The sequence below is a fragment of the Mauremys reevesii genome, linkage group 12, assembly GCF_016161935.1.
Source record: "Mauremys reevesii isolate NIE-2019 linkage group 12, ASM1616193v1, whole genome shotgun sequence".
In the NCBI taxonomy this organism is placed as follows: Eukaryota; Metazoa; Chordata; order Testudines; family Geoemydidae; genus Mauremys; species Mauremys reevesii.
Genome location: NC_052634.1, coordinates 39,520,884 through 39,537,118, shown reverse-complemented (window position 1 = coordinate 39,537,118; position 16,235 = coordinate 39,520,884). Strand labels below are relative to the sequence as shown.

Here is a 16,235-nt window from a genome sequence, read left to right as displayed (position 1 = left end):
TCTCCGGCCACACGGGGGCAGCACTAACGGCCTCATCTAAATTTGACCCTTCAGACCGCAGATTATAACCCAGCGGCAGATTATAGCCCAGGAAGCCAAATCCTTCCCCAAACTGACAGCTGAAGCAGAAGATCCCCTTGGAAAGATCAGGAATTTTGCCTTTAAAAACAAGGAAAATGTGCATTGGTCTCTTCTGTCTACAGCGAGAGATTGAAGAAACTCAATTGATTTCATTGACTGGAGGTTAAGAGGGGATTTAGTCACTGATTTTAAATACACAGTTTTAAAAATTCCCAGAGGGGGGAATATCTGATTTGAAAGGGTTCTTTAATTCACCAGACAAAGGTTGAACACGACCCCCTTGGTTTGCAGTCAATGTCACAAAACGCCAACTGAAATTACCATTTTTAACCGTGAGGCTAATTATCTAGTGGAACAAGTTCTGCGCAGGAATTGGTTAAATCCCCATCACTGCCCTGTGTAAATGAAGACCACAGCTCTTGCTGCAAGACACCTGGTGTGTGGGTGTCCCTGTTCCCCTTCAGAACCTCTGGTACATGGCGCTTCCCTCCTCCCAGTTCAAGATCCCCATCATGTGGGTGCTCCCATCCAGGATCTCTGGTGGGTGTCTCTGTCCCCACCCCATGAACTAGCTCCCATGTGTGGTTTCCTGCCTGCCCCATCCAGGATCTGTGGCTGTCTCTGTTCCCTTTTCAAGATCTGTGTTGCTTGGGTGCGTCCCTCACCCCAAGTCAGAATCCCCAGCGTGTGGGTGCTCCCATCCCCTCCAGGCTCTGCGGGTCTGTGTAAAAGAGACCATGTCTCACTGTCTTGCCCAGGCTACGCTGCAGGGGCTATTCACAGGCACAATCCCACTGCTGATCAGCACGGGAGTTTTGACCTGCTCCATTTCTGACCTGGGCCAGTTCACCCTCCTTAGGCAACCCCAAGCTGCCCCAGGATCACCATATTGATGCTGAACTTAGTGCAGACACCTGATCGGCACAGCCCCTGCAGCCCAGAACTCCCAAGCTCAAGGGATCCGCCAGCCTCAGCCTCCCAGGCGCTGGGATCACAGGCACCAGCCACAGAGCCCGGCTTGTTTTGCAGTTTGGCAGCTGGAGCTTTAAACTCTGCCTGTGAGCTCTGTGCCTGGCCAGACGGGGACAGCCTGGAACTGGGAAATGCTCCTGCTTCCCCTGCCCACGTCTCATGTCGAGTTGCAGGCGCCGCTGTCCTCTGATGTAAGATCCCGGATGTTTGGTGCCCCCTTTCCCGCCCAGGTGTCCGGTACCTCTGCCCCCATACAGAATCCTGGGTGTGTGGGTGTCCGTCCCTCTGCAGAGGATACCGGAGTGTGGATGCCCTTGTCCCCTACAAGATCCTGGTATGTGGGTGCCACTCTCCCCTAGAAGATCCCGGGTGCGTGGGTGGGTGCCCTGTTCGCCCTTACAGCATCCCTGGTGCACGGGGCCTCCTCCGTCCCAACTCAGGGGCCCCAGGGTGTGAGCGCCCCATCCCCGATACAGGCTGGGGCGGGGAGGGGTATAACTGGTTCTCCTGTCCTGCCCAGGCGGTGCTACAGCAGCTGTTCACAGGGGCAGCAACCCCACTGTCAACCTGCAGCTTTAACCTGTTTCCAGGGGTGACCCATGCGGGTCGGGAGTGAGGGGCACCAGCAGAGCTGAGAGTCTGGAGGTCAGGACTGGGATAGCAGGGGCTGCGGGTCGGGAGTGAGGGGCACCGGCAGAGCTGGTTGACGCGAACGGGGCAGCGGGTCCGGAGTGAGGGGCACCAGCAGCGCAGTAACTGGGGAGCCCAGCGAGGAATCGAGGGGCTGCGGGTCGGGAGTGAGGGGCACTGTCAGAGCTGGAGGGAGCGCAGGGGGCTGCGGGTCAGCAGTGAGGGGCACCAGCAGAGCTGAGAGTCTGGAGGTCAGGACTGGGATAGCAGGGGCTGCAGGTCGGGAGTGAGGGGCACCGCCAGAGCTGGTTGACGCCTAAGGGGCTGCGGGTCGGGAGTGAGGGGCACCAGCAGCGCAGTAACTGGGGAGCCCAGCGAGGAATCGAGGGGCTGCGGGTCTGCAGTGAGGGGCACCAGCAGAGCTGTGAGGCTGGAGGTCAGGACTGGGACAGTAGGGGCTGCGGGTCGGGAGTGAGGGGCACTGGCAGCGGAGTAACTGGGGAGCTCAGCGGGAAATCCAGGGGGCTGCGGGTCGGGAGTGAGGGGCACCAGCAGAGCTCTGGGTGTGGAGATCAGGATTGGGATAGGAGGGGCTGCGGGTCGGGAGTGAGGGGCAGCAGCAGACCTGTGAGTCTGGAGGTCAGGACTGGGATAGCAGGGGCGGGTCAGGAGTGAGGGGCACCACTAGAGCTGGGGGGAACCCAGGGGGCTGCGGGTCAGGAGTGAGGGGCACCGGTAGAGCTGAAGGAAGCCCAGGGGTCTGTGGGTCAGGAGTGAGGGGCACCGGCAGCACAGTGACTGGGGAGCTCTGCGGGAAGCCCAGTCGCTGCAAGTCGGGAGTGAGGGGCACCAGCAGAGCTGTGGATCTGGAGATCAGGATTGGGATAGGAGGGGCTGCGGGTCGGGAGTGAGGGGCAGCAGCAGAGCAGGAGGGAGACCAGGGGGCTGCGGGTCGGAAGTGAGGGGCACCGTCAGAGCTGGTGGACGCCTAAGGCTCCGGGTCGGGAGTAGGGGCAGCACCAGCACTGTGAGTCTGGAGTCAGGACTGGGATAGCAGGGGCTGCGGGTCGGGAATGAGGGGCACCGGCAGAGCTGGAGGGAGACTAGGGGGCTGCGGGTCGGGAGTGAGGGGCACCAGCAGAGCTGTGAGGCTGGAGGTCAGGACTGGGATAGTAGGGGCTGCGGGTCAGGAGTGAGGGGCACTGGCAGCGCTGTAAATGGGGTGCTCAGCGGGGAATCCAGGGGCATGGGGGTGGGGCGGGCGGGGCACCAGCAGAGCTGTGGGTGTAGAGATCAGGATTGGGATAGGAGGGGCTGCGGGTCGGGAGTGAGGGGCACCAGCAGAGCTGTGAGTCTGGAGGTCAGGTCTGGGATAGTAGGGGCTGCGGGTCGGGAGTGAGGGGCACCAGCAGAGCTGTGAGTCTGGAGGACAGGTCTGGGATAGTAGGGGCTGCGGGTCGGGAGTGAGGGGCACCGCAGCGCAGTAACTGGGTAGCTCAGCGGGGAATCCAGGGGGATGCGGGTCGGGAGTGAGGGGCACCAGCAGAGCTGTGGGTGTGGAGATCAGGACTGGGAAAGCAGAGGCTGCGGGTCGGGAGTGAGGGGCACCGTCAGAGCTGGGGGACGCCTGAGGCGCTGGGGGTCGGGAGTGAGGGGCACCGGCGGCGCAGGGGCTCGGGAGCGCAGCGTGGAATCCAGGGGGCGGCGGGTCGGGAGTGAGGGGCACCAGCAGAGCTGTGGGTCTGTAGCTCAGGAGTGGGCTAGGAGGGGCGGGCTGCCGGGTGGGAGGGGCACCGTCCGTGCGGGGGGGAACCACGGGGCTGCGGGTCGGGAGTGAGGGGCACCAGCAGAGCTATGGGGCTGGAGGTCAGCACTGGGATACCATCCAGCCTGATGGTAAGTGATGCCCAGCTGAGCCCATGGCCAGTATGTCCTGCTCCACCCACGGCCGGGCTGGGAGTCAGGACTCCTGGTTCTTCTCCCCAGCTGTGGAGGGCAGTTCAGGCTAGTGGTTAGAGTGGGGTTGGGAGCCAGGGTATCCGGGTCCCACCGCTGGCTCTGGGAAGGAGTGGGGCGAGTCTTGTGCACCCTGGCTTGAAGTGGTTTCCATCCTGTGCAGGGTTTACAGGTTTGTTCACTGGCTCTCAGCACCTCCCACTATACAAATTGTCCCAGTGCCGCTGGGTCTAGTGGTTAGAGCCAGGGAGGCCGGGAGCCAGGCAGGGGCGGTGGGTATAAGGCCCGGGAGGCACCTGGCCTGTGCTCCACCCAGAGGCCCTGCTCCCACTGTCCTCTCCCGCAAGGCCCCATCCTCACTTCGCCCTTTCCCAGCTCCATCCGGCCACATGGGGCCGTGGGAGAGGCCAGGTGCAAACGGCAGAGAGGCAGTTGGGGGCCTTGGGGTGGTAGCGAAGAGGCACAAGTGGCAGGGCCTGGGGAAGAGACGTGAGAGGTGGGCGGGGGTCAGGAGTGGAACAAAGGGGTCCTGAGGGGGGCGTGTGGCCGGGGCTGAAGGGGCGTGTGGGCTGGGCTGAAGGGGGAGTGTGGGTGTGGTGGAGGGCGCGTGTGGGCGGGGCTTTGGCAGGAGGAGGCTGAGTGGCAGCAGGCCTTGGGGCAGGGCCACAGTCCGGGCCCGCCCAGCCTCCCAAGTGGAGGAGTCCTGCTGCCCATGGAGCCAGGACTCCTGGGTTCTATTCCTGGCTCTCCCCCAGACTCCCAATCTGAGCTGGTGCAGCCCATCTCGCCCTCCCTGGTGCCTCAGTTTCCCCCGTGTGAGGCGGGTCCCAGTGTGAACGGCTGCAGCGCCGTGGAGAATCTCGTCCCTTCTCCCGGCGGCTCCTTGGTAGCCCTGGGGAAGCAGCCAACTGCTGCAGCCCCTGGCTCCCGTCTGGGCAGCCCGGGTGGGGGTGGATCTGGGCAATGGAAGAAGGAATCCCCTTCCCACCCCACCCCGGGGACATGGGGGGAGGCTGGTGCTGCGGGGGCAGGGAGTCCTGCAGCCCTCGCAGGGGAGAAGGGGCAGGTTCCCGGCTTGGCTGCTGATGGGGGCGGGCTGGGGGGCACTGCTGGACTGGGGGCTCCCCCCTGCGGGGTGGAGATGGAGCACGGCCTGCTGGGAGCGGACGTCTCCTCTGGATGGGGGAGGGTGACACTGGCCAAATTGGGGGAGCCCCTGTCCCCAGACAAGGGAGGGGCCTCTCAGCCTTGCCGGCTCGCCTCTCTTCACCAGGATCGCCCAGCACCTGGCCTGGCCCAGACCCCCCTTCCTCAGCGCCAGCACCTGCCCATTGTGGGGAGTGGAGCGGCCGGGGGGTGGGGGCCTCCCACGCCCCCCCGCCCGGGGAGCAGGGCCGGGGCACGGGGGGGCAGAGGCTGCGATGGGGGGAGGTGGGTTGGAGAGATGTCGGGGGTGAAGCTGGGACTCAGGGGAATGGGGCAGGCTGCAGGAGGAAGTGGGGGCCACCGGAGGAGCTGGGGGCTGGGAAGCTGCGGGGACACAGCCGGGGGTAGTGGTGACACCGCAGGGGGCTGCTCAAGAGGCAGTGGGCTGGGGAAGGGCGGAGCTCGGACAGGTGGGGGTCAGGCTATTGCGGGTCTCCTGTGAATGGCACCAGGCTGCAGGGAACCCCGGCCGGCAGCCCCTGCTGGGGCTCTGGTCACTGCAGCCCCACCGCTGCACCCTGCTGGGGGTCTGGTCACTGCAGCCCCCGCTGCACCCTGCTGGGGCTCTGGTCACTGCAGCCCCGATGCACCCTGCTGGGGGCTCGGGTCACTGCAGCCCCCCCCCCGATGCACCCTGCTGGGGGTTCTGGTCACTGCAGCCCCCGCTGCACCCTGCTGGGGCTCTGGTCACTGCAGCCCCTGCTGCACCCTGCTGGGGGCTCTGGTCACTGCAGCCCCAACCTCACACTGGAACTGGGCGGGGAAGGTTTCTTCTCGCGCTCCCATTGGTCAGGGCCTGCCTCCTCTTCCTATTGGCTGTCTCGGGAGAGGCGGAGTTTCCGAGAGGGCGTCACGTGGCCTTGAGGCGTTCGCGAGGCGGCTCCTGAGCAGCCCAACCCCCTGAGCTCCCCTCCCCAGTGCCGCCCTCCCCTCTCTTCCCCGCCCCAACACCCCTGAGCTCCCCTCCCCACTGCCGCCCCTCCCCTCTCTGCCCTGCCCCAACCCCCCTGAGCTCCTCCCCGGTGCCGCCCATCCCCTCCTCCCCGCCCCAACACCCCTGAGCTCCTCCCCAGTGCCGCCCTCCCCTCCCTGCCCCGCCCCCAACACCCCTGAACTCCCTCCCCAGTGCCGCCCATCCCCTCCTCCCCGCCCCCAACACCCACCGAGCTCCCCACCCCAGTGCCGCCCATCCCCTCCTCCCCGCCCCCAACACCCCTGAGCTCCCCACACCCAGTGCCGCCCCTCCCCTCTCTGCCCCTGCCCCCAACACCACCTGAGCTCCCTCCCCACTGCCGCCCTTCCCCTCTCTGACCCAGCCCCCAACACCCCTGAGCTCCTCCGCCAGCGCTGCCCATGCCCCTCTCTGCCCCTGCCCCAAATACCCCTGAGCTCCTCCCCAGTGCCGCCCATCTCCCTGAGCTCCCTCCCCTGTGCCGCCCTCCCCTCTCTGACCCCGCCCCCAACCCCTGAGCTCCCCCTCCCGGTGCCGCCCTCCCCTCCTCCCGCCCCCAACACCCCTGAGCTCCCCTCCCCACTGCCGCCCTCCCCATCCTCCCACGCCCCCAACCCCTGACCTCCCCTCCCCTGATGCCGCCCATCCCCTCTCTGCTCCTGCACTCAAACACCCCGCGAGCTCCTCCCACAGTGCCGCCCATCCCCTCTTCTGCCCCACCCCAAACACCCCTGAGCTCCCTCCCCAGTGCCGCCCCTCCCCTCTCTGCCCCTGCCCCCAACACCCCTGAGCTCCCCTCCCCGGTGCCGCCCATCCCCTCTCTGCCACCGCCCCTAGCACCCCCACCTCCTCCCCACTGCCTCCTCCCCATCCTCCCCGCCCCCAACCCCTGAACTCCCCTCCCCGGTGCCGCCCATTCCCTCTCTGCCCCCGCCCCTATCACCCCAGCTCCCCTCCCCAGTGCCACCCATCCCCTCTCTGCCCCTGCCCCAACACCACCTGAGCTCCTCCCCGGTGCCGCCCTCCCCATCTCTGACCCAGCCCCAACACCCCCGGCTCCTCTCCCCACTGCCGCCCATCCCCTCTCTGACCCTGCCCCAACACCCCTGAGCTCCCCTCCCCACTGCCGCCCTCCCCATCCTCCCACGCCCCAACCCCTGACCTCCCTCCCCAGTGCCGCCCATCCCCTCCTCCCCGCCCCCAGCACCCCTGAGCTCCCCACCCCAGTGCCGCCCCTCCCCTCTGCCCCTGCCCCCAACACCCCCTGAGCTCCCTGATGCCGCCCATCCCCTCTTCTTCCCCAAACACCCCTGAGCTCCCTCCCACAGTGCCGCCCATCCCCCTCGTCTGCCCCCACCCCCACACACCCCCCGAGCTCCCCCTCCCCCACGGCCGCCCATCCCCCTCTTCTGCCCCCACCACCAAACACCACCTGAGCTCCTCCCCAGCGCTGCCCATGCCCCTCTCTGACCCAGCCCCAACACCCCGGCTCCCCTCCCCACTGCCGCCCATCCCCTCTCTGACCCAGCCCCAACACCCCTGAGCTCCCTCCCCAGCGCTGCCCATGCCCCTCTCTGCCCCTGCCCCAAACACCACCCTGAGCTCCCCTCCCCAGTGCCGCCTCCCCTCTCTGCCCCGCCCCCAACACCCCTGAGCTCCCCTCCCGGTGCTGCCCATCCCCTCTCTGCCCCTGCCCCTAACACCCCCACCTCCCCTCCCCACTGCCGCCCCTTCCCATCCTCCCTGCCCCCAACCCCTGACCTCCCCTCCCCAGTGCCCCCAACATCCCCTCCTCCCCGCCCCCAACACCCCCTGAGCTCCCTCCCCAGTGCCGCCCCTCCCCTCCCTGCCCTGCCCCCAACACCCCTGAACTCCTCCCCGGTGCCGCCCATGCCCCTCTCTGCCCCTGCCCCTATCACCCCCAGCTCCCCTCCCAGTGCCACCCATCCCCTCTCTGCCCCTGCCCCAACACCACCTGAGCTCCCCTCCCGGTGCCGCCTCCCCTCTCTGACCCAGCCCCAACACCCCGGCTCCCCTCCCCACTGCCGCCCATCCCCTCTCTGACCCCGCCCCAACACCCCCTGAGCTCCTCCCCACTGCCGCCCCTCCCCATCCTCCCCGCCCCAACCCCTGACCTCCCCTCCCCAGTGCTGCCCATCCCCTCCTCCCCGCCCCAACACCCCTGAGCTCCCCTCCCCAGTGCCGCCCCTCCCCTCCCTGCCCTGCCCCAACACCCCTGAACTCCCTCCCCAGTGCCGCCCATCCCCTCCTCCCCACCCCAACACCTCCCGAGCTCCCCACCCCAGTGCCGCCTCCCCTCTCTGCCCCGCCCCCAACACCCCTGAGCTCCCCTCCCGGTGCCGCCCTCCCCTCTGACCCAGCCCCAACACCCCGAGCTCCCCTCCCCAGTGCCGCCCATCCCCCCGTCTGCCCCCGCCCCAAACACACCCCGACACTGCTCCTGGTTTTGGGAGGGGACCAGGAGAAAGGACAAAAGAAGCAAGAGACGAAGAGAAAGGAGGGAGGGATGGATGGAGGAAAAGGTGAAACAAAAGGACAAACCCTAATGTCCCCAGTGATTTAAAGGGACAAAATCCCAGGTACAGAATAAAATTCTGCCTCCTTAAGCTCGTGTTTTCCATGCCTAGAATTCAACTGTCACCAGATGGATCAGACTGAACAGGTTTCAAACCTCGAGGAGGCTCTTACCTTCTAAACAGGGACGGCTGTTTTCTAGTAAAATCAGGAAAAGGGAAGGAGAAAACTTGAAAGAGGTTCCTCCTGGCGCCACGTCCGTGAACCCGAATACTCTCTCGGTCCTCAAAGAGAGACCTGAGAAGGAGACTTGCTGAAGCAAAGCCACAGGGGTCTCCTCTGAGGTTTCCTGGCCCTCGCCCTGTCCTGCCTGGCTGATGTCAGCATCTCTCTGTGAGGTCACCACCTCCCACCGCCTTTGGCCAATAGTCTGAGGCCCTGCAAAAGGCCTTTGTGATGTCACTGCCACACCCTCCCTTGCTGGGCTAATGTCCTGCCCTGGCCAGGCACTGTGGAGGTTTGAGCTACTCCTGTGGATCACCCCACTCAAGGAGCGCTCGTTCTAGGCAGCAAGTCAGCTAGACAGGAAAACATCAGATGCTGCTCCCAATGCTACACTCAGTTTTTCAGAAATTAGTCGACTTTATGACCAGAAGAGACCATTAGAGCATCTAATCTGACCCCCTGCATATCACAGGCCTCCTGTATGACACAAGAGCTACTTTTGGGGCAAACACATTCCAGAAAACCATCTAGTCTTCATTAAATGACATCAGGAGATGGCAAATCCACCACTTTCCTTGGTAGCTTGTTCCTGTGGTGAATCATCCTCGCTGTTGAATATTTGTGTCTTATTTGTAATATGAATTTGTCTCTTTCACCTTCCAGCAATTGGGTCTTGTTATGCCTTTCTCTGCTCGATTAAAGAGCCCTTTATACCCAATCTCTTCTGTCCATTAAGGCCCTTCAACACTTCAATGAAGTCACCTTTCAATCTTCTTTGATAAGCTAAACAGGTTGAGCTCGTTCAATAGCTCACTAGAAGGCAATTTTCTCCAGCCCTCAGAACATTTATTGGCTCTTTGGTCATCAGATTCCTGAACTGCAGCTGGATGTGGCTCTTGTTCTTCTGCACAGCACAGCTTCTGGAGAAGAGGGATCTGCAAATGTACATTCGTATGATACCTTTGTTTAATTGATGAAAACATAAACTAGACACTTAGAGGATTGGAACGGATTTCAGCTGATGGACAGCTTCACTAGGTTTTTATGCATTTGACAGCGAAATGTTGAGTGTTTACATTCATATCAAGCACCCTGCATAGTGGAGCTCCTGAACAGAATGGAGAATGGAAAATAAATGTTTTCCTTTTTTTTAAAAAGAAAGAAGGTTATAAGAGAACACAGGAGTTTGAACGAAGGACCACTTGAGCTGCAGTTAAGCACTCTGCCACTAAGCTATACCCCATGACAACAGGATTATAGAATTGTGATCTCCAGGACTTTGAAGGACAGACCCTGCTTCATTGAGCTCCGTTGCCATTCCCAGACCACAGGTGGTTTTAAAATGGGGTTTGATTAAACTTCTAAATGTGGCAACCACCACAGCTTGCGCACTCCACCGATATAGCTTCTCCCACTGACATAGCTGCCACCTCTTGGGAAGTGGATTAACTACACCCACAGGAAAACTCTCTCCCTCAGCATAGAGCAGTGGTTCTCAAGCTGTGGGTCAGGACCCCAAAGTGGGTCATAACCCTGTTTTAATGGGGTTGCCAGGGCTGGCATTAGACTTGTTGGTGCCTGAGGCTGAAGCCAAAGTCTGAGCCCCACCACCCAGGGCTGAATCCCTCAAGCTTTGGTTTTGCACTCCTTAACTGGGGCAGGGCTCAGGCTTTGGCTCCCTGCCCCTGCCTGGTGTGGAGGGGCTTGGTCCCTCTTTCCAGGGCCATATAGTAAGGTTTTTTTTTTTTTTTAGCTGAAGGGGGTTGCAGTGAAAGGAAGTTTGAGAAACCCTGGCATAGAGCCTCTGAATATGTCTAGACTTGGCTCCCTGTGACACCGTGGGTGATTAGACACTGAAAGTGCAGCCATGGAGACACCACACACCAGCCTTGCCCAGCAGGCAAGAATCAAACCTCCACAGAAAAACACCTGTTGTTTTCTAACCCATCTCCCTAAGCCCTCAGCCACCACCACTTAACAAAAGGGCTTTTCTACACTATGGTTCTGGTCTCACTGAAGGGTCAGTTCCAATTGTTTGCTCAGACCAGCATTAGGGAAAATGGTGCCCTGGGCAAAGCTTGTACTTTGGCACTTCCCCATTGCCCCTGGATGATCCCCACTCCCCCTTTACCGCTAGCTCCTGCACTCCCAACCCTTGCACCTCCTTCACCCCTAACTCCTGCCCCTCCTGTGCCCCCTTTGCCCTTAACTCCCTGTGCCACCAGCCATTGCCCTCTCCTGCAGCCCTTCACATGGTTCCAGTGCTGGGGCCCCGCACTTGTTCTCCCTTTCCTGGGCTTTGCATCACTAGCCCCTGATTAGTGAGTAGGGTTCAGTGGTCCCAAAATGTGGGGCATGACTCCTAGGGGACACAGAGGAACATTCATGGGGCACCTCAGGGCCTGAGCCAGCCCCATGGAGGGAGCAGCACTCAGCCCCACTCAGCCCCAGCTCTTCCCCAACCCCACCCTCAGCCTGGGGCTCTGATTCCCTGCTCGGCCTCCACCCTTACCCTGTCTGCACCCTCTCCCCAGCAAGCAACAGCCCCACTCCCAGCTCAGTTCTTGACTGCGGCCTCTGAGGCCACAGCCAGGGATAAGAGGGCACAGTGTAAAATGTTTGGGGACCACTGTTTTAGGTGACGTTCTCAATCACTTCTATGAAGTCCAATAAAAGCTATTCCTCACCCATCCACCCACCCTTCCATCAGGACAGACTAGGTATGTTCTGCTGCCCTTCACTCATGCAGGAAGGATAATAACATTTAATTCCACTCAATCCTAAAGTGATTTGTAACCCGCCACCAGCCAAAACTGGTCATTTGGGGGAAGCGGCCCCATCATGCTGCATAGCTAGGCAGAGTAGGTGTGTCTGTGCAAACACGCTCTGTTCCTGAAGTCTTTCCCCCAGCTCCTCACTGGATGTGAGGGGGGAGCTCATTCAGCCCCTGCTTCCACTTAGTATTTACAAACTCATTATTGTCCCTAGCTCTGCTGGCCTTAGATTTCTCCTCCTGTCTCTTTCCTAACAGCTCAGCTGAGATGGCCAAGTGGTTAAGGTGATGGACTGCTAATCCATTGTGCTCTACACACATGGGTTTGGATCCCATCCTCATAGGATGCACTTAGTCTTTACCCCTCCTTTGTAGACAACCATCTCCCTTTGGTACAATGACAGATTGTACAATGTTGCTTCTGCAAACAAAACCTTCTCAGAAACTCACTACTCCCTTGCTTTAAATAAAATGTCTAAATCCCAGATTTCTTAAAAAAAATTCTCTAGTGCTGTATTTCTTAGTTTTTATCTCAAAAGGGAACATCCTCATCATCTCCCCCAAATACCCTGGGACCTGCCCAAATTATTAAAATACCATCAACCCGAGCAAGGCCAGAGCGGTGAACCAGAGCTAGTGTTCAGGCCAAGCTGCTCTGAAGGAGGCAACTCAAACATTTTCTCCCTGCTTCCCTTGGCAAGCTCTGACTGAGAAAACAAAATTTCCCAAACTGAAAATTTTCTGCTGAAAAACCAATACTAGTCTGGTTGGGGACTTTGGTTTGCAAGTATTATTGTTATTATTCTCTTCTGATTTCTGAATCATTTCAGTTCAGTCTTTGTCCTCCTGGTGTGTTTCCAGCTGCTGAGTTGTGGCGGAGAGAGGCCAAGTCATGATGTCTCTACCCCTCTTTCATAGTTTCTTCCAACTTGCTAGGAAGCTCCTTTGCTACGATGTGAGTCAAGCAGTGTCCATTGTCGCTGTGCTATCTCGGAGAAGCCTGCATTGTACACAGTTCCTGGGCTAGTCCTTGGGAGTGTGGATCCCTTCAATGGGCCAGCAGCGAGTCTGGCTCCTCCCTTGTCACACCTGAAAGGCTGGTGGGGGGCATTTCAACCTCATAACATATCTCAGTAATGCACACAGAGCAAAACTTCATAACTTCCCAACCAATGCGAGCACACACAATCCAACAAGATATTAATGTTCAACAGATCAAGACTTTTGAAATGATACATCACAAGGCAGACTTTGTACAAACCATGTCATCATTATATGAGAGTGGTGAATATGGGGCTTCCAGGTGCTGCTCTGAGCACAGCCTGCCACACCTGGGCTTACACTGCAATGGAGACGTACCCTTAGAGTCCATCTCTCCTGGGATAAAGATGGCCCACACCTGACTCTCTGCCAATCCCCACTGGGCCCTGACAAGTGTTGTTCATGTTTGTATTCTATAAAGCAGAGGAGCAGATGAAGTTTTGCTCCCAAGGTTTGTGTGTGATTCTTGACAGGTCTACACTACAAAATTAGGTTGGTGTAATTACATTACTTAGGCTGGCAATGCAGTTCTATCAACCTAATCCCGGTATAGATAGTGGCTCAGCTGTCAGAACTTTCTGGAGCTATGAAAGGGGAGGGGCCCAGCCTCTGTAGCAAGAATGCAGGGCAGGCGAGTTCACGGCAGATGTGGTGGGATACTGGTGGAGGCCAGTTATGGTGATATAATGACCAGCAGCATATACACAGACATTTGTCACTTTAAGTTTTCTGCTATCAGCTCTATGCCTCTGGTCGAGGTGGTTTTATTTTGTCACCATAACAGGGCAATTTTGTCGCCAGACGTGGCATTGCAGTGTGTGCACCAGCCAAAAACTGCTGACCGAGGGAGCGTTGTGTGTTTTTCACACATCTGAGCAATATAATGATGCTGAAGTAACCTTGTAGTGCAGACCTGGCCAAAGATTCACACACACACACACACACACAGAGCTTGCAAGGAAAACCTCACCTGCTCCTCTGCTTTGCAGAATCCAAACACAAGCAAAGCTTGTCAGGCCCCAGTGGGGATGCAGGTAGTCAGGTGTGGGCAGACAGTATGTTGCTGCCACAGGTAGGCACCATGGCTTAGCTGGCTAAAGCGCCTGTCTTGTAAACAGGAGATCCTGGGTTCAGTTCCCAGTGGTGCCTCATTGACTAACTCTTGAGCAGCCTGGTATTGGCTACTGTGGGAGGACAAAACACAGAGCTCTTTGGTCCAGCCCAGTGTAGTTGTTTAAATTATACTCACAGGCATGGATAACAGAATTACTGAAAATTTGGAAGTTAAGAGCTGATAGGTCAGTGTTCTAGCCTGTCACAGATGATCCTGCTTCCTCTGGGACAGGGGCAGGTCTGGGCTCTCAGGCTGAATGGCTCATTGTGGCTGCCAGAATCTGTGAGCAGCTCATTCAGTTTGCACCGAGGGTTGAGTCCTGCTTTGTGCACCGTGTGTGAGAATGAAAATCCTAAACTGCCCTTTGAAATAACGAAAGCAGCAGGACGTGTTATTGTCCCTGCCCCAAAGCAGACAGACCAATGGAGAAATGCCGTTGAGTCGAGGGTAATACTCCACTGCCATTCTACCTTTTTTGCTTGCTAAACTCCCTCCCAACCTTGAGGGCTCCCAGAGCCCGGTATTGAGCCTGAGCCGAGATGTCTACGCTGCAAATTTACCACCCCATGGCCCTAGCCTGGGAGCCTGCACTGGCACGGGACAGCGCTGGGTGTTTCATTGCAGTGTGGACACAGCCTAGCATTATGTCTACACTGCCATTAACACACCCAAGTCACTATTCTCAAACCCTGGGTCAGTTGATTCAGGCTTGTGAGGCTTGTGCTGCAGGGTTATAAAATAACAGCATAGAGACTTGGGCTTCAGCCCAGCCTCCGAGACCCCACGAGGGGTGAGGGTCTCTGAGCCTGGGCTCCAGTCTGAGCCCAGATGTCTACGCTGCAGTTTTTAGCTCCACAACCTGAGCCCCAGGAGCCCAAATCAGACCATCCAGGTCAGCCAGGCCAGCAGGATTTTATCACAGTCTAGATGCCCTCTCAGGATATGTCTACACTGCAATGTAAGTCCAGGGTTAGTAGAAGTCATGTCAGCAGCCCCAACACATAAACATAAACCACAAGGGAAAGACCCACCCCCAAATAAGCTGGGCAGTGTCCTTCTCCCTACGGTTCGTAAGTCCAGCAACCAAAAGTCCTTAACATGAGCCATCCCCTCTCTGCACCCCACTCACAGCTGTTGTCCTTAGTCAGTGCAAGCCCAGAGGAGCCTCTGTAGAGTTCACCTGCCATCCTGGGTGGAAAAGTGGGAAATAAGAAGGCCCTGCACTCACTATGTCCCCTGCCTAGCAAGTGCTATTGAATTGAGGGTGAGTCCTCTATCGGGTCTGCTACACAGCTGTGCTGCCCTCAATTCACACAACAAGGATAACAACCCTTTATTTCTCCTTCCCTATAACATGGAGACTGGGAATCCAACACCAGACAAAAATGATTATTTCGGCAAGCAACCCAACATATTTCCAAAATACTGTAAAATCCACATGCAGACTCATATACGAAACCTTGCAAGAAAATCTTCCTGAGGGGGTCTGAAGGACCTGCTGCTGGAGGGAAGGAGGGAGCTGTGGGTTGGGATTGAGGGGCTCTGGGAATAGGAGAGGGCTGTGGGTTGGGACAGAGGAGAAGGGTGAAGAGGAGCAGGCTCTGGTTGGGAGTGAGGAGCAGGAGCATAGGAGGGACTGAGGGTTGGGTCTGAGGGGCACTGGGAAAAGAGAGGACATGGGTTTAGGCTGAAGAGCATCTTCATTTGGGGATCCAGCAGGACAGGGGAAGGCAGCAGGTGATTCTAATTCCTTAGGGATATTCTGTGTGTTTGTATGTGTGTGTGTGTGTGTGTGTGCAGGGGAGGAACATGCTCTATGCCCAGAGGCCTTTATTCCTCCAGGCTGCAAGGACAGAGGGGCTGTCAGGAAGTTGCCCCTTCAAACCCACACACAAAAAGGCCCTTCTGAGGAAAGGGAAAATCCTGAAGAGAAAAAGTAACATCAAAGAGGACTCCAGCAAGACAGTTTAAGATCTTGGTGAGTAGTTTATCACCTGACCAGGGACTTGAACCCTGGACCTCAGATTAAAATCTGATCCTCTGCCAATTGAGCTAGCCAGGCTCACAAAGCAAAATAGCAAGTTGGTGCAGAGGAGAAACTAGTCAAGAAAACAAAAGGGGGAAACAATAGGGGAAAACTGCTGCTCTCTCTGGCCTGGTGAGGGGGCTGTGCCGATCGGGTGTCCGCACTAAGCTCAGCATCAATATGGTGATCCCGGGGAAGCTTGGGGTCCCCAGGTTGCCTAAGGAGGTGAACTGGCCCAGGTCGGAAACGGAGCAGGTCAAAACTCCCGTGCTGATCAGTAGTGGGTCACGCCTGTGAGTAGCCCCTGCAGCGTAGCCTGGGCAAGACAGTGAGACACGGTCTCTTTTATACACCCTCCCCGCAGAGGCTGTATGGGTGGATGGGAGCACCCATTGTGGGGATCCTGAACTGGTGGGAGGAGGCACCATGTACCAGGGATCCTGAAACGCGGAACAGGGACACCCACACACCAGGTATCTTGCAGCAAGAGCTGCAGTCTTGATTTACAAACTGCAAGTGATGGCGAATTTACCACCTCCCTTGCGGAGCTGGTTCCACTAGATAATTAGCCTCACGGTTAAAAATGGTCATTTCCAGTTGGCATTTTCTGACACTGACTACAAGCCCAGGGGTCTTGTTCAGTGTTTGTCTGGTGAATTAAAGAACTCTTCAAATCACATATTCCTCTGGGAATTTGTAAAATGTATTTAAAACAGTGATTAAA

General features: G+C 58.3%; 1 non-coding gene across 1 annotated transcript; it reads left to right on the top strand.

Moving 5' to 3' along the window:
- Nucleotides 1-13,446: 13,446 nt before the first annotated feature.
- On the top strand, nucleotides 13,447-13,520 carry TRNAT-UGU. Its single transcript has one exon. It is a non-coding gene; the product is annotated as a tRNA-Thr (tRNA).
- Nucleotides 13,521-16,235: the final 2,715 nt, after the last annotated feature.